This window comes from Salvelinus fontinalis, chromosome 1, assembly GCF_029448725.1.
Source record: "Salvelinus fontinalis isolate EN_2023a chromosome 1, ASM2944872v1, whole genome shotgun sequence".
NCBI classification, from domain to species: domain Eukaryota; kingdom Metazoa; phylum Chordata; class Actinopteri; order Salmoniformes; family Salmonidae; genus Salvelinus; species Salvelinus fontinalis.
Window position 1 is genome coordinate 66,016,123 of NC_074665.1, and position 11,681 is coordinate 66,027,803.

Consider the following 11,681-nt stretch of genomic DNA (forward strand, 5'->3'; position numbering starts at 1 on the left):
CCGTCCCTAGGAGGGGTGCGTCACTTGAGTGGGTTGAGTTACTGACGTGATCTTCCTGTCTGGGTTGGCGCCCCCCCTTGCTTTGTGCTGTGGTGGAGATCTTTGTGGGCTATACTTGGCCTTGTCTCAAGATGGTAAGTTGGTGGTTGAAGATATCCCTCTAGTGGTGTGGGTGCTGTGCTTTGGCAAAGTGGGTGGGGTTATATCCTTCCTGTTTGGCGCTGTCCGGGGGTATCATCGGATGGGGCCACAGTGTCTCCTGACCCCTCCTGTCTCAGCCTCCAGTATTTATGCTGCAGTAGTTTGTGTCGGGGGGCTAGGGTCAGTTGGTTATATCTGGAGTACTTCTCCTGTCTTATCCGGTGTCCTGTGTGAATTTAAGTATGCTCTCTCTAATTCTCTCCTTCTCTCTTTCTTTCTCTCTCTCGGAGGACCTGAGCCCTAGGACCATGCGTCAGGACTACCCGGCATGATGACTCCTTTCTGTCCCCAGTCCACCTGGCCTTGCTGCTGTTCCAGTTTCAACTGTTCTGCCTGCGGCTATGGAACCCTGACCTGTCCACCGGACGTGCTACCTGTCCCAGACCTGCTATTTCCAACTCTCTAGAGACCGCAGGAGCGGTAGAGATACTCTTAATGATCGGCTACTCTTAATGATCTGATTATTATTTGTCCATGCTGGTCATTTATGAACATTTGAACATCTTGGCCATGTTCTGTTATAATCTCCACCCGGCACAGCCAGAAGAGGACTGGCCACCCCTCATAGCCTGGTTCCTCTCAAGGTTTCTTCCTAGGTTTTGGCCTTTCTAGGGAGTTTTTCCTAGCCACCGTGCTTCTACACGTGCATTGCTTGCTGTTTGGGGTTTTAGGCTGGGTTTCTGTACAGCACTTCGAGATATTAGCTGATGTACGAAGGTCTATATAAAATAAACTTGATTTGATTTGGTATGACTTAAATATTGCTGTACACCAGCGGAACCCATCCAACTTGAAGGAGCTGGAGCAGTTTTGCCTTGAAGAATGGGCAAAAACCCCAGTGGCTAGATGTGCCAAGAGACTTGCAGCTGCAATTGCTGCAAAAGTTGGCTCTACAAAGTATTGACTTTGGGGGGGGGGGGGGTGAATAGTTATGCACGCTCAAGTTCATTTTTTTTGTCTTATTTCTTGTTTGTTGAACAATAAAAAATATTTTGCATCTTCAAAGTGGTAGGCATATTGTGTAAATCAAATTATACAAACCCCCCAAAAATCTATTTTAATTCCAGTTTGTAAGGCAACAATATAGGAAAAACGCTAAGGGGGTGAATAATTTCGCAAGCCACTGTATACTTTGTCTCTAACTGTGCATATCTGAGCTAAGGTTAACTCAATAACTGCCAGGACATTGATTGTAAGATATTAGCTATTTGTTCCTTAGCCTCTTAATTGCTTAATGGTAAACCTAGACACATGCATCCTAAAATATTCCGAGTGGTGACGCAAGGCTTGCAACCTTGGCTATACCCACTGGATACGATTTTTGGCCTTTAGCCTTCGAATTATAATATAGTCAGATAGTACATCATATATTAGAGTCATAGACCCTCTACACCAGTTCTCTGTCATCCTCAGAGAAAGTGAATTGTCACTATTCTACAATGTAACATTGATCTGTCAGTTTCGCCAGGTTAATTCCCTACTTTTCACACTGACACGGTATAAACAGCTCTACAGGCTTCACTGTCATGGTGCACAGTCAATACACAACACTGCTCATCATGTCTTAGCAGGAAAAGATGGTGACAGGTGTCGCAGTAGAGTGAGACAGCCAGGGAAGACCAGTCTACGGCGCTCAGGGGAATTCTGCAGTATATTAGGATCGGTGAATGGATACAAAGTTCCATCTTGAGTTGATGGGTAGGCTACAATCTGGGAAGATAACCAAGTCAGGGAAGATAACTATTAAATATCCCTAGCTGCTGGGCTGCTTAGTCCTGGCCCTAGGGGTCTGCCGTACTGTTTGTTGTCACTCTGGCCTTGACCTAACACACCTGAAACCAATAATGAATGTTTCACTAAGATCCTAAAGCTGAGTGGGGTGTGTTGGCGCTGCAGGGCCGTGGACCCTTAGGGGCAGGACGGGGCAATCCAGCTATGTTGTGCACAAGTAAAAAGAGCTCTACAGTACTATTAGGCCTATGATATTAATTTCAGTGCCCTCTGTAATTATTTGGACATTGAAGCACTTTTTCTTCTTTTGGCTCTATAGTCCAAAAGTTTGGGTTTGAAAGTAAAGTAAGGCAGACTATCAGCTTTCATTTTAAGGTATTTTCATCCATATCGGGTGAACCGTTTAGAAATTACATGATTTATTATTTTTGGCATGGAGATAAATAGTAATATTGTCTTCATGTAGGCACTGACCCCGCCATGGTTTGTTGGACAAAGCCTACGGGGAAATTAGTGTTTTTTTTAAGGGTTTTGTTTAAATACTGAAAATAAGGTCTGTGGTAAACACAGGCGTAGATCTTACACGTTTTGTTCTATAAGATAATCTTCACCAGTTAACATCCTTTTTGTGAATTTTGAAACATTTCTCATTTTAAAAAAGCACATAAAGGCTTCCTAATTCATAAGTCACGTTAACTGACTGATATCTCATATAACAAAACGTATAAGATCTCCTAAGCATGTGTTAACCTCAGACCTTATTTTCTGCGGTTACCCCAAAACTCTATTCTTTCACCATTAATTTCCCCATAGGGATGGCTGAACGAACCAGAGGTAAATAATGTCTGGGTATTAGGACTAAAAGCTGGTGAACTCTATTGGGACAGAGGGGAGGGGAGCCTGTAGAGGAGTAGGGGAGGGAGGGAAGACAGTGGGGGGGTTGGTGGTAGATGATGATGGGGGGTGAATCTGCAGTAGAACTGGTTTAGTTTATTTGGCAGTAGAGAGAGCAGACCTGTTCGTCTACCCATGACAAGTCAAATCCACCTGAAATCTGACAGTAAATCGAGACAGCAGACTGTTGCTCCTGACTAAGTGTCTCCGAATAATGACTCATCAGGTGGCTCAAAACAAGTTAATTCTCTGTTCGGAAGTAGACTAGGCTTTAAAATGTGCCCTCTCCCCCACCCGGCCAGTCCGTCTCACTCCTGACAAGCCAACGAAAGCAGACCTTGGGAGTGGAGTTTAAGCCCTTGAGCGTGTTACATTCCTGATTCCTGTCACAGCTGTCCCTGTCCACCTCTGCCCAATCATTTCCCTCAATCAATCAATCAAGTTTATTTTATATAGCCCTTCGTACATCAGCTAATATCTCGAAGTGCTGTACAGAGACCCAGCCTAAAACCCCAAACAGCTAGAATGCAGGTGTAGAAGCACGTAGAAGCACCCTCCCCCTGTCTAGGACTGGGACTGCAATATAACGAGACGAAGAAGTGTGTACTGTATATCCTCTGTAGCTCCGTTGGTAGAGCATGGTGCTTGTAACACCAGGGTAGGGAGTTAAATTCCCGGACCACGCATATGTAAAATATGACTAAGACGCTTTGGATAAATGTCAGATAATTTGTACATTACATCTACTAACAATAGAGCTGGCCAGCCTGACCCTTCTGTCATAGTAATTCTGTTTACATGTGCAATGCCAGATGTCAGCAGACAATGTTTAATGCCCCACACATAGTGCTTTTGAAATGATACACTAAGTGTTTCTCTCAGCTACGATTTTGGTTGGATTTTTATCTTTCACCAAATATACTGTACATGGTGTTGGGGGGAGGGGGGTCTAAGGTATAACAGGTAATTCCGGAATGCTGGCCTTCTAGGCAGAGTTGCAAAGAAAAAGCCATATCTCAGACTGGCATATAAAAACAAAATATTAGGATGGGCAAAAGATCACAGACACTGGACAGAGAAATTCTGCCTAGAAGGCCAGCATCGCCTCTTCACTGTTGACGTTGAGACTGGTGTTTTACGGGTACTATTTAACTTTGCTGCCAGTTGAGGACTTGAGGCGTCTGTTTCTCAAACTAGACACTCTAATGTACTTGTCCTCTTACACATCGTTGTACAAGATCTTCAGTTACTTGGCAATTTCTCGCATGGAATATACTGACGAGTTTCAGAAGAAAGTTCTTTGTTTCTGGCCATTTTGAGCCTGTAATCGAACTCACAAATGCCGATGCTCCAGATACTTAACTAGTCTAAAGGCCAGTTTTATTGCTTCTTTAAATCAGCACAACAGTTTTCAGCTGTGCTAACATAATTGCAAAAGGGTTTTCTAATGATCAATTAGGCTTTTAAAATGATAAACTTGGATTAGCTAACACAACGTGCCATTGGAACACCAGAGTGATGGTTGCTGATAAATGGGTCTCTGTACGCCTATGTAGATATTTCATAAAAAAATAAATAATAATCAGCCGCTTCCAGCTACATTAGTCATTTACAACATTAAAATGTCTACACTATTTCTGATCAATATGATGTTATTTTAGTGGACAAAAAAGTGCTTTCAAAAACAAGGACATTTCTAAGTGACCCCAAACTTTTGATAGGTAGTGTATATGGTTGGTGTATTTCACTGCACTGAGTTAGGAGTTCTACTCCTACCTGAACTAATTTCTGTGTCTGGGACAAACCCTGCCTCTATTCAGTCAAAAAACATAATTATTTGTATGCTACAAGAAAAAAAGTATGTCATATATTGGGAGTACTCAACAAAAACCAGTGTAAACCAAAATAAACTGATGAATTGTAAACAAGCTCTTTCGCTTTGTGGGACTTTTTTTCCTTCCAGGAATCCAGTTTTTGATTGGTTTTGTCTTTTGAGCCACATGTAGACAATTATTTTGCACAATACAAGACAAGGGGCGCATGCAGGTTGCTGACGCCTGCCAGATCTTACAATGCCTGGATAGGTATTTTACGCATCAGCTAACCCCATCATGTTAAAGCAATCTGGTGCCCGACTGCACAGTCAATGACGTGGCACACAACCATTGGTTGATGCATGCAACGTCTGAGCAGGAGAACGTGACCAATGTGAGTTTAAAAGCCAAGTGAAAAGTGCATGTGCAGGAGAGGTAAACAAAAATAAAAACTACCTGAGGGGCTTGTAAGGGCAAGTTTCAAATATTTATAGAACAAAACAAAAAATGATATCATGATTATTAAAACAGAGAAGCAAATAGTTGGGGATTTACACAAAGAAAAACATGATGGATCAGGGATAAAAATAAATTAGATCGATTCCGGTCAAATGCTAAATCAACATTGACAGATCGGCAGACGATTATTGGGATGAGTCATTGTATGGAATATCCAGTAGATCATTTTTTCATTTTGTATTTGAAAGAGTTGAAGTTGTTTCAGTTATTGAGGTTATTGAGAGACTGTTCCATAAAAACTGACTTCTGTAAGTGATGTAAAATTTGCCCTAATCTGATACAGAAAAGGGGTGTTCAGATCAGTGGCAGTTCAAGGCGAAAATTATTAACCTGAATTTGAAAAGAGATTGAACCTTTTCCCTGTTTCTTTTCGGTGTGAATTGGAATATATATATATTTCTTTTACATTTAGGGACAACTTATTTGCTTTGAACCAGTTATATACATTATTTCGTTCCAAATGAATTTAAGCGATACGTTTTTGACTTTCTTGATTCGAAAGAAAGTGATATGTTAGTGTCAGCAAATATCAACCCAACCCAGTAGTAATTGAAGTTTTCTTGGGTATGTTCTCTGCACCATGGCAAAGCTATGAATGCACAGCAACCTACTTCTGCCAGAAGGAATAACCTTGACCAACAGGCTATCCCTCACTCCATTGCATTTTGATGTATTGTGGTGTGTATTTCCTGAGAAATATGGATAACATTTTCTTCCACTTCAAATTGCTGAGTGCAGACCTTCATTCTTTCTATTGCTGCGTTTCCAAGAAATGTGAACAAAAACATCAGAGCTCTGTCTCAGCCCTTACTTCCCTTGTGGTGACATCAGTCAGCGTCTGTCCACACATATCATCGTGCTGCTCAACATATCAGTCATTGTGCTGCTCGATAGGCCTTTCTTGCGTCTCTGTGAGGATGAAAAATTAATGACACAATGTATTAAACCAATAATACTTGAACAATAACATGATCTATCATCAAATGTGTAAACGTTCTGGCAATAATTACTTTGCACTGCTATACCCATCAGTCTCAGGACTCATACCTTAACAATTTATTAAAACACCTGCTAGCTTCTCCACCCTACCCAAGACAGTTTCACTAAACCAGATTCAGTATATTTTCACTTCAACAGATGTAATTACATAATGTCTAAATCCAATAAACGTACACATAATGTTTAGTAATATGATACTCTGCCATCTGTTTATATACAGTAGAAATGACAATCTTACATTTAAGTCAGGGTGCACCACCCTTACAAGTTTATTTCATGTACAGCTTTGTAGAAATCGAGTGAAAACCCTCACCCATTTTTGAAAACATGTAAAGTGTGTGTGGAAGACAAGGTAAAAAGGCGAGCACGCCGGAGGTCGTGACCTTGCTCCTCTAACACTCCAGCTATTTGAGCAGAGTATTGAGCATCCTGCAGACTAGCTGGGAATACCAAGCTGTTGTGGCCAATGGGATACAAGGGGTGCACCGGCACAGCAGAAAATAATCATAGGTCAAATAAAAGGTACCTTTCAAACAAGGAACATAAATGTGTAGCTGTGTCATTTGTACATGTACACCCTTTTGAGTTGCACTTACCTCTAACTTGGAAAAATACAGGTTTCACAGAGCTTTAAAAAAAGTTTGCAAAACAAAACTTTCAGAACTTTTTATTGAGAAATTAAGTATTTGGCAATATAAGAATGGTGAGAATGAACATCAAAATAAAATAATATCATACAAGGAAAGTGAGGTCTAAAGTGTTCCACATTCTAGTACAGTAGCAGGTAACCGGTTAAGTACAATTCTTTCTTTGATTTTACACAGATTGGAATCAGTAAACAAGGTATCTTTATTCAGAGGCAATGCATAACTAAAAACTCTGGCTAAGAGTCTTGCAGGAAATGTGGGCACAACATAAATCTTTCATTATTTCCACAATAAGCCTCTCCTCTGCTGGTATACCAATGCTACCTTTCAGCGACAGCAGAGACTTGATGGAATAATGTCAAGGAAGACTGAGGTTTATTGCTTTGCTGCCTAGAATAATTTCTGTCACAACTGACATATCATAACCTGATCTAAACTGAGGAACATTGGTGCTTTTCAGCATGGACTGAAGAGTAAGCAAGAACATTCTCTCAGGTGAGAGTCTTCATAAACAATTTTCTAGAAATAACATTAGAAGTGGCCATCGTGTACACATGGAGGTGAGAATACCAAAGGCATTGGTGAGGCATCAAACCTGAGAAGTGTGAAATCAATTGGTTTGCTATCTCTCCTTAACATCACACTCTCTTAATTCAAAGTACATTTTAAGACATCACCACAACTACTACATGAAAGACTCCTTTCCGAGTGACTCAGACAAGTATAGAAGTATTAAGATACTGGGTTATGACATCTAGACTCACTGGCCTTTCATACATTAGAAATATTTCCAGCAGGTGAAAAGACAGCATTGGGTTGCAGGTGTTAGGAGAAGGGGGCCAGGGTTCAAACTGTCTCCTGAGCCTCGGCAGGGACTGTCACACCCACTGTATAGTCACTCCAGGCATGTGACATTTTATCTAAGCTCCTATTGGGGAGAGTAAAAGGACATCTCTCTCTCATGGCTAGGGGGCATACCATTTGCCAAAACATGTGGCTCATTGGTAGAGGTAGCTAGAAGAATAACACTTTGCCCAACTGAACACAAACTTCTAAATTGAAAGTGCACAACAGATTTTAAGTGTCGTACAGATATTTTTCCTCTGAATAACTATCCTTTGTTATGTGAATATCCCTTTCAGAGACAGAGAAGCTGGAGCATAACAATACTCTTTTTGTCTTGATTCATTGTGGTTGGTCTCCCACGTGGCTGACGCAATGCAAAACAAGTCTATTGTTGTGCCAAAACAAAGACTCCCATTGTTCAATGAGGTAATTCTTGCAATGGTCTTACCATTTACTGTAGCAGCCATCAACATTAATTCAACAAAACAGTGGTGTAAATCATCCCAAAATAGCAGTGCAAGGACAAAAGCTATTTTTACTAGTTTCTTAATCACGTATACAAATCTTTAGCTGGAATATCATTTTTTAAACAAGTCAATCTATACAAAAGACAGTTCCCACATCATTTCAACCCAAAATGTTGTATATGTTGACGTTTAATCAACGTGGAAAACTGATTGGAAAAAGTAATCAACGCAAGGGAATTTCATTTTTTTCCCCACCCAACTTTGAACCTAAATCCAATGACATGGTGACGTTTTTTGTTGATTTGACAACTCAACCAAATGTAAATCAAAACTACACGTTGAACTGACATCTGTGCCCAGTGGATTGTGTATAACAAGTCAGTTGTTTTCAACATGGCAAACTTTAGGCATGTGGTCAGGGGGGATAGAAAGCACTGTTAAAGCACTCAGACTGGATGTGGCTGTCAGGATCTTCAAAGTCCTCTGATGCCTCACTGTCAGGGTCCTGTGTCAAGGGATCTACATCATCGTCTGAGGTAGAGGGGTGGGTGAGGATAATCCGAGGTATCTAGCAGGAAATTGCCCAGAAATGGAACATTAATGGGTGGGAAATAAAATGAGTTAGTTTGAAGGCATACTGACATTTCACAATTGTTGTGATGAGTCCACATCTGACTATCCGTTGTCTAAATTTACACCCCAATCCCAAATTTATGGAAAAGACACACTGAAAAAAATTTGACGTTGTGGATCTTTTCGATTAATCTGGGGTTGAGGTATACTATTGTTGGATCTAAACTTGATATTACACCACTTATGAGCTTAGAACACATCTGACAAACATTTGAAGTGAAGAATCCCGTTAAGGGCGTTTGATAGTGCTAATACTGTAAATTATGAAGTATTCAACAAGAGTGTACATTAAGGAACACTGAGATGACTGACGAGTTGCAAAGATTGCATCAGCATAGCCGTGGTGGGAAGATGTTTTGAGGTGGGAGATGCTGGAGGGGGCGGGCATGCAGCTCAGCAGACATTTTTAGTTTTTTTTTAAGAAGGGTCTGGATTTTTTTGGTGCATTTTATAAACGCATTTCATCCAATTCTACGTCATTTACATGATCGACGACATTAGCAGAATATTTTTTAATACCACACAAATGGCCAAATGCGGGCTACTACTGTGTGACTCACTATTCAGGTAGGATACAATTTTTTGTATTTATTATTATTGAAGGCCTATTTAATAATCTAAATCTAAAAAAGCAAAACGTGTTTTGTTTCATTCTGTTGGGACATTATCTTTGGCCAAATGAAGTTTCAACTAATGTTGTGTTTGCCGCAATATAATATCCTGCTCGTATTTTCACTATTAACAATGGCTTGACTTACTTTTGATATTACCCTAATAAAGTTTAGAAACTTTGGTGAAGGTTTGGTATGGTGTGGCTATTAACCTATTATACCGCAGGCCTATGATATGAAGGCAGTGTACACTTGCCCTCCAACTGACTCCGACAGTTTAACTTGAGGTGAGGAAGAATGTTTGAGGACTACCAGAGTTATTCCTATAATCTAACAATATAATATTTTGATTGAAAAATAACAAATTAGCCTCCTTCTTCATGCCTTTATCTGTATAACAGATCCTGTAGCCTCTGACATGGATTAAGAAATGCATGCAGGTGTCGTTGCATATCTCTCTCTCTCTGGGGTTAGGCATAAGCTTCTCTTCCTTTATGTATATACACTACCATTCAAAAGTTTGGGTTCACTTAGAAATGTCCTCGTTTTTGAAAGAAAAGCTAATTTTTTGTCCATTAAAATAACATCAAATTGATCAGAAATACAGTGTAGACATTGTTAATATTGTAAATGACTATTGTAGCTGGAAACGCCTGATTTTTAATGGAATATCTACAGCAACCAGGCTAATTGATCATTAGAAAACCATTTTGCAATTATGTTAGCACAGTTGAAAACTGTTGTGTGATTAAAGAAGCAATACAACTGGGCTTCTGTAGACTAGTTGAGTATCTGGAGCACCAGCATTTGTGGGTTCGATATATATATTTTTTGATTAATATCATACAATGGCTTATTTGGCCAATATGACTTGTTAATTGATGGCGCTGGCGGCGTGGGTGTAACTGGTGGGTCAATTTAACTGGTCAAGAGTAACTGGTCAATTTCTCAAATGTCCAATACATTTTCTTCTTCCCAGTCACTTGTCTGGCACCAAACTCTCCTATTGGACACCCTGATATATACTGTATATAGTATGCTACAAATAAACTTTCACTTGTTCCAATATCTCAAGATAAGCTACTTTGAAAAACAGTGCTGTTCGCTCAAACGTTGTTGAGAATTGACAGATTCGTAGACATTTGCTTTCCAAACAGTAGGTCTACGTTTTTCTCGCTATTGTATTTTGAAATGTGTGAAGGGCAAACTGACAGCCATACAAATTTAATCCATAGATGGCAGTTCCCATTCAAGTCAGGACTGGCAGCTATTGCTAGTGTACACTTTAGTTTAACTGTCAGTGCCAGGGTTAGAGGTTCCAAAATCATTGTATGGATTGTGTCTATGGCCACAATGCAACAAGCTGTTCTACATTTAGCGCTCGTACTGCCCAAATTGTGGCCTTCCCGACTAAGTGTTTGTGATAACTTAATCCACAACAATTTTTTAGAAGCTATTGATCCTCTGTAGCTGAATTTCTTTCTATGTGGCTGTTCAGACAGGAGTAAAAATATTTTTTGACACATTTTGGCAACATTATTTACATTTATTAGCACCCCCAGAACCCCTACTTCCCACAGCTATGTGCATCAGAAAGTCTTTCGAGGCTCTTAGAAAATATATATCATCTGTTCTGCCTTTGTCTCCTTCCCATTAACTGGACTGGTTGTTAAAGACTTGACCAGGTGAAAACCAGCCTAATGATGAGCTTCCACTAGCTGGCTTTCACCTTGTCAGTTTTTCAGACTAGTGCAGATAAAGGAGAGGGGGTGAGGAAAGGACCCCTGAGAAGATCCTTTTGCTTACCGTCATGGTATTTTTCACCACTTGAAGTGCATTGCTTTTAAACGAGACCTCTGGTTCTCGTTTCAAGAAGGACCAATTAAGATCGCTATGCAGATCAGACTGAAGAGAAACAAAGACATGAACAATAATGAAAACCATAACCTAGATAGAGAGAATGTTCAGAGAAAACAAGACAGTATAATAATGGAGTCGTTTTAAAAAGAACATCTTGAGGACTTTCTGAAACCTGTGAAATATCCAACCTAAAATGATTCTGTTCTGCCTCACCTTTCTTTTGTCAACACAATTATAGTTAGAGCCATTAGTGGTCAACTCCACTCACCCCTCCATTGCCGTTACAGATTCCAACCTCAACCCTCTTGGTCAGGTCACAATCCACAGATGGCTCTGAACCTGGCTGCTTGGCCTTGGGTCGCTGGCGTCCATCCTCCAGGTCAACAAGCTGCCAGCTCATGAGAATGTCCGTCTCCGCAGTGACGGCAACAGGGCTTTCCTGCTGGGCCCGGCAGGCAT

General features: G+C 40.5%; 1 long non-coding RNA gene across 1 annotated transcript; it reads right to left on the bottom strand.

Annotated features, from left to right (window-relative positions):
• Positions 1-6,809: 6,809 nt before the first annotated feature.
• LOC129854810 (uncharacterized) lies at positions 6,810-11,254 on the bottom strand. The gene is made up of 2 exons (XR_008759385.1): positions 11,169-11,254; positions 6,810-8,686 (listed from the first exon to the last, which is right to left on the bottom strand). It is a non-coding gene; the product is annotated as an uncharacterized LOC129854810 (long non-coding RNA).
• Between the last annotated feature and the right edge of the window lie 427 nt (positions 11,255-11,681).